The 14,095-nt window shown below is 45.8% G+C and overlaps 1 long non-coding RNA gene across 1 annotated transcript; it reads right to left on the bottom strand.

Moving 5' to 3' along the window:
- Positions 1–3,094: 3,094 nt before the first annotated feature.
- LOC112656336 (uncharacterized) lies at positions 3,095–14,046 on the bottom strand. The gene is made up of 3 exons (XR_003134277.3): positions 13,940–14,046; positions 12,909–13,001; positions 3,095–3,302 (listed from the first exon to the last, which is right to left on the bottom strand). It is a non-coding gene; the product is annotated as an uncharacterized LOC112656336 (long non-coding RNA).
- Between the last annotated feature and the right edge of the window lie 49 nt (positions 14,047–14,095).

Here is a 14,095-nt window from a genome sequence, read left to right as displayed (position 1 = left end):
ACGAAAATCGGGGGCTTATTTGTTACGTATAATGCACGTAATTCCAGCAGATACAACACTCCCACTAAAGAAAACCACTCAATTTGTGTGTAGGTCATTAATAGAAATACGCTGTTCAAGCAAAGTACCTGGCGCAGAGTGAGCACTGGGATAGTAGCTTCTCTTTTCTTCATTCCACATCCCTCATTGAAAAGGGAGACAGAACCCTGATACAATCACACATGGCCTACAGTGACCTCCCTCAAGAAGCATTGTCTAAAAGTGGTGGCTTTTCAAGAGTTTCTAAAGGAAAGATGTTGACATGACAGTTATTAAGATGGTTTAAAAAAATTAGAAGAGTCAGAGTGAAAGCAAAGGTGAGTCTCTTCAACCCCGGGTTGAACCATCAGCTATAGGAGCAGGAGGCTGTAAAGGAAGAGGCGGGTGGCTCCCTTTCCAGTGCTTGCTCAGGCGCTGCTGGAGCCTGGCTGCACGTTTGAAGCAGAGGCGAAAAAGCTGACTTGAACTCATTGGCTTCAGTAATGAAAATAATTTCAGGTTTTGGCTGGTAAAAAGGAAGTTTCTTTTTTTAATTCTGGAAGAAAGAAAGGTGAAGGAATGTTCCTAATAATCATGAGTTTCTAATAATAATAATACCAGCAATGAACACTGTTCTAGCTCTCATAATGACCCAGGTACTGTTCTGAGCACCTGGCATGTTTTAGCTCTTACAATTTTCACAGTCCTGTAAGTTGAGGGTTATCATTATCTTTAGTTAATTGATGAAATGGTGACACACAGGGAAATTACGTAGCTTCCCTGAAGAAGCTATGAAGAAGAGGCTATGCAGATGCCCCGGGCCTGTTGCAATGGCTCTCAGCCACCTTGCTCTGCTGAATGTCCAAAGGTTTTGCCACCGGACTTGGAATGGAGTAGGAAGGCAGAGACGCATTGCTAGACAACTATGTTTACGAGGTTACTTTTGGCCCTCTATATCAGAATGCCCAACTCAAACTGGCTTAAACAATGAAGAAATTTATCATATGACGTAACAGAAGTCAAGAGGAGGGGCAGTTGAATAATTGGTCAGGCTACTAGTTGCCCCTTGCCTTCAGATTCTGCTACCCACAGAGTTGACTTCACCTAAGGTTGCTTATTGTCAATAATGGCCACCAGTAGCAAAAGATTACTCCTTTTTTGCTATCCAGATAGCAACAGATGCACTCACTGTCTTCCATTCTTTCTGAGCCAAACTAGGTCACGTGTTATATCTGGGGGTGGATTTGAGCAGGGCAATGCCACCTACCATTCAACTTAGAAAAATCAGGGTTCTTAGAGTGGGAGAAGGGGTCAATTCCCCTGAGAAAATCTGGCTGCATGGCAAAAAGACTTAATGCCTGAATAAAATCAAGGTTTGTTTAGGAAGGAGGATGGGGGTTGGATGGGTAAAACAACCAACAGCATCCACTAGCAGGTATCAGCTGAAGTGCAGCCATATTTGGCAACTTGGCTATCTCTGCCACCCTTTCCTTGGGAATCCTTCCACAGAGACTGTATATTGAGGTGTAAAATGTATACTCTCATTCTGGTTGGATCTTAATTCTGCTATCTTCCATGGGCAAGTTGCTTAAACTCTTGAAAGGTTGACTATACAGATGGACAATGGCCAGACGATATATAAAAATAAAACTCTGACCAACAGCCTGTAGCAACCAGTCCAGAAAGCCAACCGATCACCGACGGTAACCAGTCCAGGAAGTCAGACCGTTAGATCTAGCAACCAATTCATGCAACCAAATAACACCTGTGAAACATTGGCCTCAATGATCCGGACTTGGTTGAGAACTGACAACTTCCATAATCTTTGCCTCTACTTCCAAGTTAGAACTAACCAGAGGAAGCCAACTACACTTCCATAACCAGTGACATGGGATACCGTGCTTCCACTTAGCTTACCCACAGCTCCTCTGGGCCAACAGCCTCCAAGCAGGGCAGAACTGAAGCCTTCCCTTTTTTCCACTAAAAAGATTTCCCATTCGTCTGCTTAGTTTCTGCCAAATACACGTGATGGGGGCTGACTCCTTTGCTATAGCAAGCCCTGTGCTTGTTCTCATTTGGGTGACCTGTATTTGTTTCTCCACATTCTATGCTTCTTTTTCCTCATTTATAAAGCAGGGATACTACTACTAATACTGACTTCAAGGGCTGTGAAGATTAAATTAGATTATGTATCAAAGCCTTAGCATGTTCATTATTATGGGCTGGAAATTATCTCTTAAGAAATAATCATTTGATTATTTGGTGATTAAGTTTATAGAGGGTGAAGAAACTGCAGGGATTCACCATGTAGCTGTATCATGCATGATTCAGGAAATGATTCAGCAAATACCATGTGGTCTAAGCAGAAAAGGCCCAGGGTTACCAAGCTGTCTTCCTATGAGGAGCCCTTGCTATACATGTCACATGAAGTGTCCCATGAGTGAGTGTGTTTTTGTGTCTTTGCCAAACTCCATATGGGCTTCTCAGGGCAAGAAGACTGGCCTGGATTGGGATGAACCAAAGAAGATGGCACTGTTGATAGCTTCCACTGCTAGCACTGTACCTTCCACGTAGTGGGCTGATGGTAAGCAGTGGTTAACTGACCAAATAAGTGCCACTTACCACTGCTAAAAGTTTGAGAATTAATTTGAACTGCATGTGAAACTATTTTCACGTAGTCTGAGAGGCTAGAATTTCAAGGATCTGTAATGGAAAGACTTACTTCAGTCCTCATAAATAGTTCACACCACAAGGGTTATAATTCACTACCCCTACTGAAAGGAAGACAAGAAGAAATATGATGAAAATCTAACGAGGAAGAGGAAGACACAAAGGGAGAGAGACACACACACCCACACACACAAAAAGAGGATTAGATTTCTTTTCCCATTTGTGTTATGAGCCACATGAACAGGGAAGCAAGAGGCTCCCATAGGAAGATGTTAAAGGACAGGATTGTACAAATGTCGTACAGAGAAGGAGAGATAGGTGATTTATCCCTTTAATATTAATTAAGAAAATTTCTTTTTTTTTTTAAAGATTTATTTATTTATTCATTCAGAGAGCGAGAGGCAGAGACACAGGCAGAGGGAGAAGCGGGCTCCATGCAGGGAGCTCGACTTGGGACTCGATCCCGGGTCTCCAGGATCACGCCCTGGGCTGCAGGCGGCGCTAATTCAGGAAATTTCTGAACCGGGGCTGCCCCTAATTCAGAAAATTTCTAAGCATTTGTCGTGTGTGCGCATCCATGTTGTAGGTTATTCCGATTGAAAGGAGTTAAATGCCTGAAAGAAAGGTGGAGAGAGTCAGGTGAAGTAACTATGGTCAGGGCAAATTCCAGGTTACAGAGAGCTTATCCCTCAAAGACCTCTCCAAACCATCAAAGGATAGGAACAATTTTGAGGCAAAGTCGTGTTGAGCATACTGAGTCAGGGAAAATACAGAGAGACCCCTGCATGAGGTAAGTTGGGTTAGAACTATGTTTCTTGCAAATGATTCATGGGGTTGTGCAGATTCATGGTGACCTCTTAGCGTGAGACAATCTGAGAGGCATCCCCCTCGGCCATGGTCTGGACCCTGGCAAATGCATGAGCGGCAGGGGACTGAGGGGAAAAACCACGACTGTGCAGGTGAGAATTGTAGCCTCTGGAGAACACTGGGAGCTCAGAGAGATATCCTGAAAATCAGGCTTCGATTATCTGCAACAGAGAATTGTGAAAAATCAGAAGAGCCCTGCTGCCTTTAAGTGATAAAACAGTGAGAAACAATTGGAAGGCAGAGAACTCACCACAATCTGAGTTTTTTAAAGCTCAGACCTGATGTTTCAACAATTGCCAGGCAGATGTTTCCTCTGTGGGCTAGGTTCGGTGCTTGCTCACTCGTTCTCCGTTTGGCTCCATCACACTAATAACCCCACCAAGACCTCTCTCCTTTCATGCACAGTGAAGCAGAAACTCTTCATTCTCCCATCTCTGCAGGTGACATGGATTCTGTGTCAAGATGCTCTCGACACCCAGGAAAAGACCCACACAAATATACCTGATTCCTGACAAAGGTGCAAAAGCAATTAAGTGGAGACAGGATGGCTTTTCAACACATGGTGCTGGACAACAGAAGCCAAAAAAAAAGAATCAAGCCTTGACCCAAACCTCACACTCCATTCCAAAATTAACTCAAAATGGATGATAGACTTAATATAAAACATAAAACTACCGAACTTTTAGAAAAAATGTAGTAGAGAGTGGTTGGGACCTATGATGAAGTAAAGAGTTCTTAGATCCCACACCAAAAACACAATCCCATAAGAGGAAATATCAACAAATTGGACATGATAAAATTTGGGACTTGTGTTCTACAAGAGCCGATGTGAAAGGACAAAAAGAAAAAACTACAGACCAGGAGACAGTATTTGCAAATCACATACACAGCAAAGGACTAATACTGATAACGTATCAAGAATTCTCAAAGCTCATAAGTTAAAAAGACAAACAATCTAATTAGAAAAGGGGCAAAAAGACATCAAAAGACGTTTCACCGAAGGTAAACAGGAAGCAAATAAGCACACGAAAATGTTCCCCATCCCTGACTAATCCAGAAGGGCACGTTGAAACCCCAGTGAGACACCGCACACCTATCACAATGACCAGCATAAAAAAGTGATGAAACTGTCTTTTGATCCAGCACTTGTGCTCCTTAAGTATTTAGTTCAGAAAAATGAAAACATACGGCCACACAAAAACCTAAACACAAACATTCATAGACTTCCTCGTAAAAGCCCACACTGGCAACCAACCCAGATGTACTCGCCTTCACAGGTGAATGCCTACGCTGTGGTCTGTACCGGACGTGGAACACGACTCCCCCGGCCAAAGGGACAGACTGCCAGGAAGGTTGGGCTATTGGGGCCCGTCTCTAGGGCTTTCTACTGAGTGAAAACAGCCCATCCTCAGAAGTTACATTGTGCACATTTTCAAAAAGATTTTTATTTCTTTATCAGAGAGAGAGAGTGAGCACAGAGGGAAAGGGAGAGGGAGCCCAATGTGGGCCTCAGTCCCAGGACCCCCGGGACCATGACCTGAGCCGAAGGCAGACACTTACCGGGCTGAGCCACCCGGTGCCCCTGCAGGTACCTTTATAGAACAGTTTTGAAGTGACAACACTTTAGACATGAGAACAGATTAGTGGTTGCCAGAGATGAGAGCCTGGGGGACGGCACAAGGGGAGTGAGTGTGCTGCTCAAAGGAACAAGAGAAGGGGCCTTTGGGTTTTGGAACTGGTCAGTCTCGTGGCCTCGGTAGCCACACATCGACACAGCTGATAGGATTGCAGAGAACTTAATACACGTACACACACTCATACAAATGAGCACGAGTAAAACTGGGGAAATCTGAGTAAGAGTGGTGTTTTGTATCAACGTTAACATTCTGGTTGTGATATTATTTTATGATATGGTTCATAGTTTAGCAAAATGTTACCATTGGGAGAAACTGGGTAAAGTGTACGGCAATCTTTCTGCCTTGTTTCTTACAATGGAATGTGAGCTTATAATCATCTTAATTGGAAATATTCATATGTACACGCCATGTCGGAACAACAGTCCAACTAGTGACACCTGCCAGCAACCTACCCCAGGCCACTTTTAAAGGTAGTTCTGACCATCCTAGGGATGTGTGTGTTCACTCTCAGGCTCTGCTCCGAGCAGACCTGAAGGAAAATTTTCTTTTCTTCTTTTAAATAGTTTATATTTTTATCATAAGGGTTATGTTTAATTGTAGAAAAGATGAGAAAATATGGAAATACAAGCAAGGAAAAGTAAATAAAAATCACATCTAATCCCACCACCTGACGATAACAAATAGTATGCCCTTAAGAGGTAGGCCATAATATAATTTATTTTTGTTTTTTGCCATTTTTGTGTTATTTTTTTTTATTTTATTTATTCGTGAGAGACACACACACACACAGAGAGAGAGAGAGAGAGAGGCAGAGACACAGGCAGAGGGAGAAGCAGGCTCCATGCAGGGAGCCCGACGTGGGACTCGATCCCGGGTCTCCAGGATCATGCCCTGGGTTGCAGGCAGCACTAAACCACTGAGCCACTGGGACTGCCCCCATTTTTGTATTATAATTAATGCTTCCATGCATATACTTTCATAAATATCATGGGCTTTATTTCTTAGAATATACTCTTTCTCAAAGAATTTACCTTTTATGAGTAATACCGTTGCTATACATACAAGTAAGATCAGGAGACTGTGTCAAGGTCAATACCCTGGCTATGATATCATACTCAGTTTTGTATTTGTGTGTACATGTAGGAGACGGCTCAAGTGCATAGCACCCGTGAGCATTCCTGCTCCTTGTTTTTAGTTATACCTCCACACTCATGATCATACAGGAGGTCGGGCCCCCCCAACATCTGTCCTAATCTCAGAGGCACCCAGAGATACCTGTAGTGCTGTTGCTTAGATGGCTCTAAGGGTGTATATTCAAGGAGAGGCAGAAAATCCTTCAGTATCTCTTTAACACTTGGAGGTTGTCCTTCCTGGACTTCTGTGGGCTTTACCACACCTCTCAGGTCTGAAATACATACAACAAACTACCTTAATATAAAAGGAGGTGGAGAAAAAGCCCCACGCAGACACTTGCAGAGGGTCCAGATCTGCAGCCCTTTCTCAGTCTACACTAGTGGGTAAAGTCTTTTTTTTTTTTTTTTTTTTTTGGCTCCACATGTGCAAGGGCTGTCATGGATTTTCCTGGACAGGAGGTAAGAGACCTGACATTTCATAAAGCCTCGAAAGGAGAATTCACTGGAAAGAACACCCTGCATAATTCAGGAAACAACAAAAGAAGTGCGTGATTGTATATTTCTCAGTCTTCAGCATCATGGTGCCACAGAAGGGCAATGGTGTTTCTCAACCTAAAAGGGGTAAAATAGGAAACTCTGCATGTACAAAAGTGTGCTATGACTTCCATTCCAGGGAGGGTTTTATCATCCAGCGTAGCACCTGGCAGGCCCTGGAAGCGAGCATCCTTTCGATGGGAATGCTAGTTGAAATGCTTTCCTTGCACTGCCGATGTGACCGCCTTGCCTGGAAACTACCTATGATTTTTTTTTTTTCCCACTTCACTGAATTGCATGTCATCTGTATTTTTCCTGCTGCTTATCAATGGATCCTTCTGCGATGGAGAGGGATAGAAGGAGAAGAGCTGACACACCGAAGAGATGCTGTTTCCCCTCCTGTCTACGGATGTCTTCTCATTCAGGATTTGCTTCGCTATGAAATCAGAAGTGAAACTCTGCCCTTGGCACAGAGCATCCGAAACCAGCGCCAGGACACACCGTGGTTGGCATCCGCTCATGGAAATTCAAGGCCAGCTCATCAGTTTCCTCCCACAGAGCTGGGGCAGATATTCCAACAAATTGGTGCCAGACTAATTTAAGACATTATAGGAAACAGATTTTAGTAAGCCAGAGTTGTTGTTGTTATTTTTTTTTTTTTTTTGGATTTTCTCAGACAAGGAAAAACACAAAACTCGGATGTTAATGGGAACATAAAATGAAAGGAGATCAGTACATCGAGTGCAACTTCAGTGGGCTGAGAAATGAAGGCTGTCAGAGGATGGAGTTCAGGTCTTTCTACTGTCATGGCTTGTGTCGGGGCCAGGAATCTGCAGATACCACGGAAGTCAACATGTCCACCAAGAGGAAAGAGACTATATTTGCTAGAAATGGGGCTATTTTCAAGGAACACGGGATTTCTGCTCTGGGAGCATATTTTCCTTTATGACAGCTACGAGTGCTGTCTCTGTAGCTGTGCTGAAAAGGGCCGTGTGCTGTGTGTCCACTCCAGTGTGAACATAAGATCCCAGGAGGGCCTTGAGCCAGTCCTTCAGAGCGGTTTAACACGAAAGATTTACAGAAGGGCCCCAACTTTTGATGGTTTGATTTGGATTTTCCTGGTGCAAACGCAAAACACATTGAGTAGAAACTCTCCTTCTAATTTCGAACTTGACCTTTTCCCAGGCTAGTGACGCGACCCCGGGCAGCCGTGTGAACTGTGGCTCCCTGGCAGCCCTGCAACCAAGATGCTAACAGCCCGTGGGCTTGCAACCCTTCTGTACCCAGACAACCACTGTTTTTCCCTCTCAGTTCAGTACTCAATGCATTACATGAGGTACTTGGTACTCGACACCGTAAATAGGCTTTGTGGGAGGTGATTGGGCCCGACGGTAGGCTAATGCCAGGGTTCTGAGCGCATGAGGGTGGGCGAGGCTAAGCTACGACGCTCGGTAGGTTAGGTGCCTTCAACGCATTTTCGACTTGACAGTATTTTCAAAGTATAATGGGTTTATCGAGATGTGACCCCGTTGTGAGTCAAAGAACATCTCAGGATTAAAGAAAGGCAGTAACCGTCTGACACGTTCACCTTTCTTGATTGCACTTCCCCTCCGTGTTATATTCTGTTTCATTTCCGAAGACGCGCTCTTGCCTCTGGAAATGTAGATTCTCATAAAATTCACTTTGGTTCAACAACAACACAGGCTAGTATTGTTTAAAAAAAAAAACTTTGTTCCAAAACCAACAATATTGCTCCAAAATTACATAACATCTTTTCTTGAATGTTCTTAAAATAGCTTCTAGACATTACCTCACGAAACTAACACCGTCAGAAACCTTTGGTGAAGGCAGAAGTTGGGGGTGCCGGGCCCTTCCCCCTTGGCCTGCCTCATGGTGCTGTGGCATGAAGCCTGAGATGGAGGAGGGCGGGCTCTCTCTTCCCTTCCCTGTCTGGCTTGAGAGCGTCCCTTCAGCTTTCCGCAGCTCCGCAGCTCCGCTTCTCGTCTGGAGGCGGAGCCAGATGATTTGCACAGAACTCTCCGGTCCTGTGAATCTCCGAAATTCCAGAACGAGGAAGGTTCTCATTAAGAGAAGTAGAACGCCGACTTGCCACGCCTGTGAGAAGTGGGTTTCACTTTAAAATCAAGCTTTACCTCCTTGAAGGGACGACGGATACGCCAGGCCCCGTTTCCGTGCCCGGGATCCGCTCAGCCTTGCCCACCTGCCAAGCCTGGCTCTGGCCATCAGCCTTCCCGACCGGGGGCCCGGCCCAGCGCACCCATTCTTGCACCTCGAGGGCGGCTCGCCACAAACTGAGGAGCTTCCAAGGACACAACCAGCCAAGGAAAACACGCGGTGGCCACACACTGCCGGGATCGGAGCTTCGGAAGCTTCGGCTGGTTTCCGGGAGGCGGTACTGAAGCAACTTGGCTTGGGGGGAATTGAGCCAAGGTGAGCTCTGACCTCGGGAGACGAGAGGCAATAAGAGACCATCGGACGTAAGGGTTTGCGCCCCCCTCTCCCCACACACATTGTTCCAAGATGCAGGTACTTTCACCCGGTCCCTCGGAAGGTGTCTGCTCAAGACTGAGCAACCGAAGGGTTGGTGGCGGAGGTGCTTGGCGGTGCTGGGGGCGGGCAGGGTCGTGAGCCTCGCCGCGGGGGCTCTTCTCCCTTCCCTGCACGTTTCTCTCTTCCGCCTGGGGTCCGCCCGTCAATAAAGTGGTGACACGTAAATTTTGCCTCAGGTGCCGCCCGCTAAGCGCCCAGGCGGAGACCGGGGTCCCGGAGTGGCCTTAGGCCGAGCTTCAGGACACGACTTAGGGGCCTCGCTCAGAGGGTAACCCAGGCGTCACCAGTCCTCGGCACGCCCTGATGTCGCGATCGCTACAGTGTCCACCTGGGCGAGCCCGGTGCGTGCTGACGGTAGAAGGCGGGACGTTGGTACCTCGTACGGCTGCTGGACTCATCCGTAAGGGACAAACGGTGATTACTGGGATGGCCCTGGGAGATTTGCAGACGGGATCCCCGGGCCCGGGAGCTAGCTGGCCGCCTCGAGCCCGCTGGTCCTGCAGCCGCAAGGCAGGCGGGGTAGGAACTTGTGGCCAGGATCCCATATTCTGGGTGGCGAACCCACAAAACAGACCAAACGCACAGCCTCCGAAAGCTCCGAAGTCAGAGTGAGGCCCTGAGAGGCGGAGGGTGGCCTCGGCGCCCTGCTCCTGCGGCTACTGACTGCCCTGCCGCCAGGGCCGGAGAGCCGAGCCGGGCCCCGGACGAGGCCTCAGTCCTGGACAGGCCCCTCGCCTCAGCCCCTTGACCTTAGCAAAGCGGTTACTCGCGCTTCCCTAAGATGACGCTCTGGGACAGAGTTGCCTTCCCGCCCACAGTACCTCTGCCAAGAGGACTCTTTCAGGACCTACAGGATGTCTGCTCTCCTCCCACACGTGTGACATTCCCTCAGAGTAAAGGACTTGCTTTACAGCAAAGGAAGTAGAGTAACAAGCTCATGGCCATAGAGTTCACCAGTTTTATTTTATTTTAAAAGATTATTTACTTATTCATGAGAGAGACACAGATAGAGAGAGAGGCAGAGACACAGGCAGAGGGAGAAGCAGGCTCCATGCAGGGAGCCCGACGTGGGACTCGATCCCAGGACCCCAGGATCAGGCCCTGGGCTGAAGGTGGCGCTAAACCACTGAGCCACCCGGGCTGCCCAGTTCACCAGTTTTAGAATGTATTCTATCAACAGAAGCAACTGGCTTGATAGAATTGTGGAATGGCCTAGAGAAGTCTCAGCTAAGTTGCCAGCAAAGGGACAACTTGTTGGCTTGCGGTATTGTCCTTCATGGTGTAATTGATTAGATAGATACATACATACGTAGTACGTACATATCCCAAATGATATAGGATTAACCCTGTTCCACCATAAACCCAAGTGATTCACAAATAGAATTGTAGAATTTGAGTTTCTCATTCCCCACAATCTCTGCTAGTTTAGACGTCTTAGGTCTCAGGGCAAGAACTCTTGTCACAAGTATCACTGAACCGGGGGCTGCAAGTGCCTCCTGGCCACTCTGGGCTCCATATGTCACTGAACCTACAGAGGACAAAAGAAGTTACTGTGCCGGAAGGCATGATCAATGGTGATTCCCTTGAAGGATGAGAGTTGCTGCTAAAGACAAGAGTGTGTCTAGAACCGGAGGATTCCCTGGGGCTTCTCTTAGCTCTCTGGTGTCTAATAATCTCCATTAAAGGCAATTGCATCAAGAATGATTTGATCAGACTCACAAGTCAGGGCTGAAACCCCTCAGAGATGGAGGTTCATGTCACCACCACGATGACAAACATTCAGTGTGACCGTGACAAACACTCGGCCAGACGAAAGGTTTGTGAAGGATAAGGAAAACCTAGAAGGGGTGTTAAGGAAGTGGTGACTCCCCAATATTGGTGTCGCCCTGGCTCGGCTGCAGCGGCCAAAGCTGTAGCCTGATTGGTAACATCTTTTAAGCCTTTAAAGGGATTACAAGTGACCATCACCTTAAAGAACTGGACTTGTATTTCTCCTTATGGGAAAAGTAGGAACTTCTTTTTACAATATGGATAATAAAGTCAAAGTATCAGATCTGAGTGGCCCAAGGAAAGGACCCTGACAGCCCTCCCCTCCCCGCTCCTTCGGACGCCTGTGAAATGCAAAGGACTGTGTGGCCAGCATCACTCTCACTCCCGGACTCTGTCGTGATGCTTGCCGTCATCCAGGGAAGAATGAAGGTGTGAAAGCGGTCAAACAGTGTGTCGTGATAAAGTAACTAGGGAAGCACAGATCAAGGGAGGGGGTGTGGGCGCTGGGGAGTAATTCTAGAGCCACTTCTTGATTCCAGCTGTGGTTCTGAGAACATCAAGAAGAGCCTGCACACGCCGCCCTCAGGGTATAAATTGGCTCAAAATCAAAAGGGTTCTTGATGTGCAGCAGGGCTGGTGCTTGCTCACCAGGTTTTCTCCCAGAAATGCAGTCACTGAGGAAAGAATAAACCTCCTGCTAATTAGATCAGCCACCTTAGAACCAAGGCGTGGAATGAAGAAAATGAGAAGACTTTGCACATGTTGTTTGTGTTAAATAGGAGCACAAATGTTTTGTGCATGTACACACACACACACACACACACTACAGTGGTACAGAGAAAAAGAAGAAAACTTAAACTTCACCTCTTAGAAGAATCCAGAAAAGCAAACTGGGGAGACTCCAAGATAGATAGATAGATAGATAGATGATAGATTGATAAATGATAGATTGATGATAGATAGATGACTGATAGATGATAGATTGATAGATGATAGATCACATATGATAGATGATAGATAGATGATAGGTAGATAAATGATAGATTGATAGATGATAGATGATTGATAGGTGATTGATAGATTGATAGGCGATAGATGATAGTTAATACATAATATGTATCAGTCTGTTGAAATCTGAATTGAAGAAAAGGAGAAAGGACACACTAGAACTTTGTTCAGCATTGGAATTTCTACACCAATAAGCCAGTGGATTGAGATTCAGGTCGCCGTGGAAAGGACCATACTTGGGATTCAGAAAGTAACAGCAATAAGCCCGGAGTCCAGGTTAATTCAGTGTATGTGACAAGTCAAGATTCAGTGACCTAAGCTGAGTGTCTATAAATGATCTCCCCACCCAGCACCCCCGAAGTTTCTGCTTAGGTAGTAGGTTAGTTTTGTATTCAAAATACACAGGTGAGTGATGAGCTATGGGAGGATTCAGTAAATATTTATGGAAAGAAGAGTGGTTGCTACAAAATTCTAAGGTAATGCTAGGAAAGTCCTCTAAATTCCTAAAGGTCCAACAAACAACTTTATCTAGTTATTCATTTCTAGTAACCGTAAAACTAATTATTTGAGAGATGACTTAAATTGTGTGTTAGTAGTACCTTGTTGGGGGTTCTCTGGAGAAATAAAACCAATAGAGAAAGTGTGTGTGTGAGAGAGAGAGAGAGAGAGAGGAGATCATTTTTTTAAGGAATTGACTCACACAACTGTGGAGATACAAGTTCAAACTCTGCAGGAGGGCAGGCTGGCAGGGTGGAGACCCAGGGAAGAAAAGCATTTTGAGTCCAAAGGCAGTCTGTTGGCAAAATTTTTTTATTAGATGATATCTGTCATTTTTCTTTTTTTTTAAGATTTTTATTTATTTATTCATAGAGACAGAGAGAGAGAGAGGCAGAGACACAGGCAGAGGGAGAAGCAGGCTTCATGCAGGGAGCCCGACGTGGGACTCGATCCAGGGTCTCCAGGATCACGCCCTGGGCTACAGGCAGCACTAAACCGCTGCGCCACCAGGGCTGCCCTCATTTTTCTTTTAAGGTCTTCAACTGATTGGATGAGGCCCACCACACCTATGGAGAGTAGTATGCTTTGCTCAAAGCCTACTCATTTAAATGTTCATCTCATCTAAAATACACCTTCATCAAAACACCTGGAATAATGTTTGACCCAAGATTTGGGTACCATGATCTAGCCAAGTGGACACACAGAATAACCATCACGAGCAGTAAGTAAATATCCGAGCATACTTAATTGGATTATAAAATTATTTCTTTGCATTGAGACCCTAAATATATTTGTTGAGTTTGTAACATAAATGCTTTTGACTTTGGTGGTTTAAGAGTACACTAAATATACATAAAAGTGATTTGTTCTCTGTGAACTCCAAAGCATTATCTGGCCCTAAGTGTGGTCAATTAACACCCTGAGATTTTGTGATATGTTGGGCTTTGAAGGTGGCCAATTCATCCGGTTTTCCTAGGACTTTCTTGGTTTTGGTGCTGAAATCACACTCCCTCAGAGACTCCCCAGAACACCAGGCACCATAGTGTGCTGTGCTTAAAACCTCCTTACTTCCCAAAAGGAAGAAGGATTCAGGGGTGGCTTGTGCTGGCCATAAAATAATTTACATCTGAACATGGCTGAATTACTTTATGATTTTTCCTGCTTCCTCCTTGGAAAGAATCCTGAAACAAGCAAAGGGACCAGCAGTGGGACTTTATCATTTGCTGTGGCTACCTGGACTTCACCAAGGACGGTCCTGGCAGGCTCTCATCTGGAGCAAGGTTTAAGTTCACTGTTCTTTTCTGTGGCTCTGAGGATCTCTCTAAGGAGGCGGCTGCCCGGGTGGGGGCACTGAACCAGGCCCCTGATTGGTGCTGCCCTCCTCTAGGT

This window comes from Canis lupus, chromosome 37, assembly GCF_003254725.2.
Source record: "Canis lupus dingo isolate Sandy chromosome 37, ASM325472v2, whole genome shotgun sequence".
NCBI lineage: Eukaryota > Metazoa > Chordata > Mammalia > Carnivora > Canidae > Canis > Canis lupus.
This window is presented reverse-complemented; position numbering and strand designations above follow the sequence as displayed.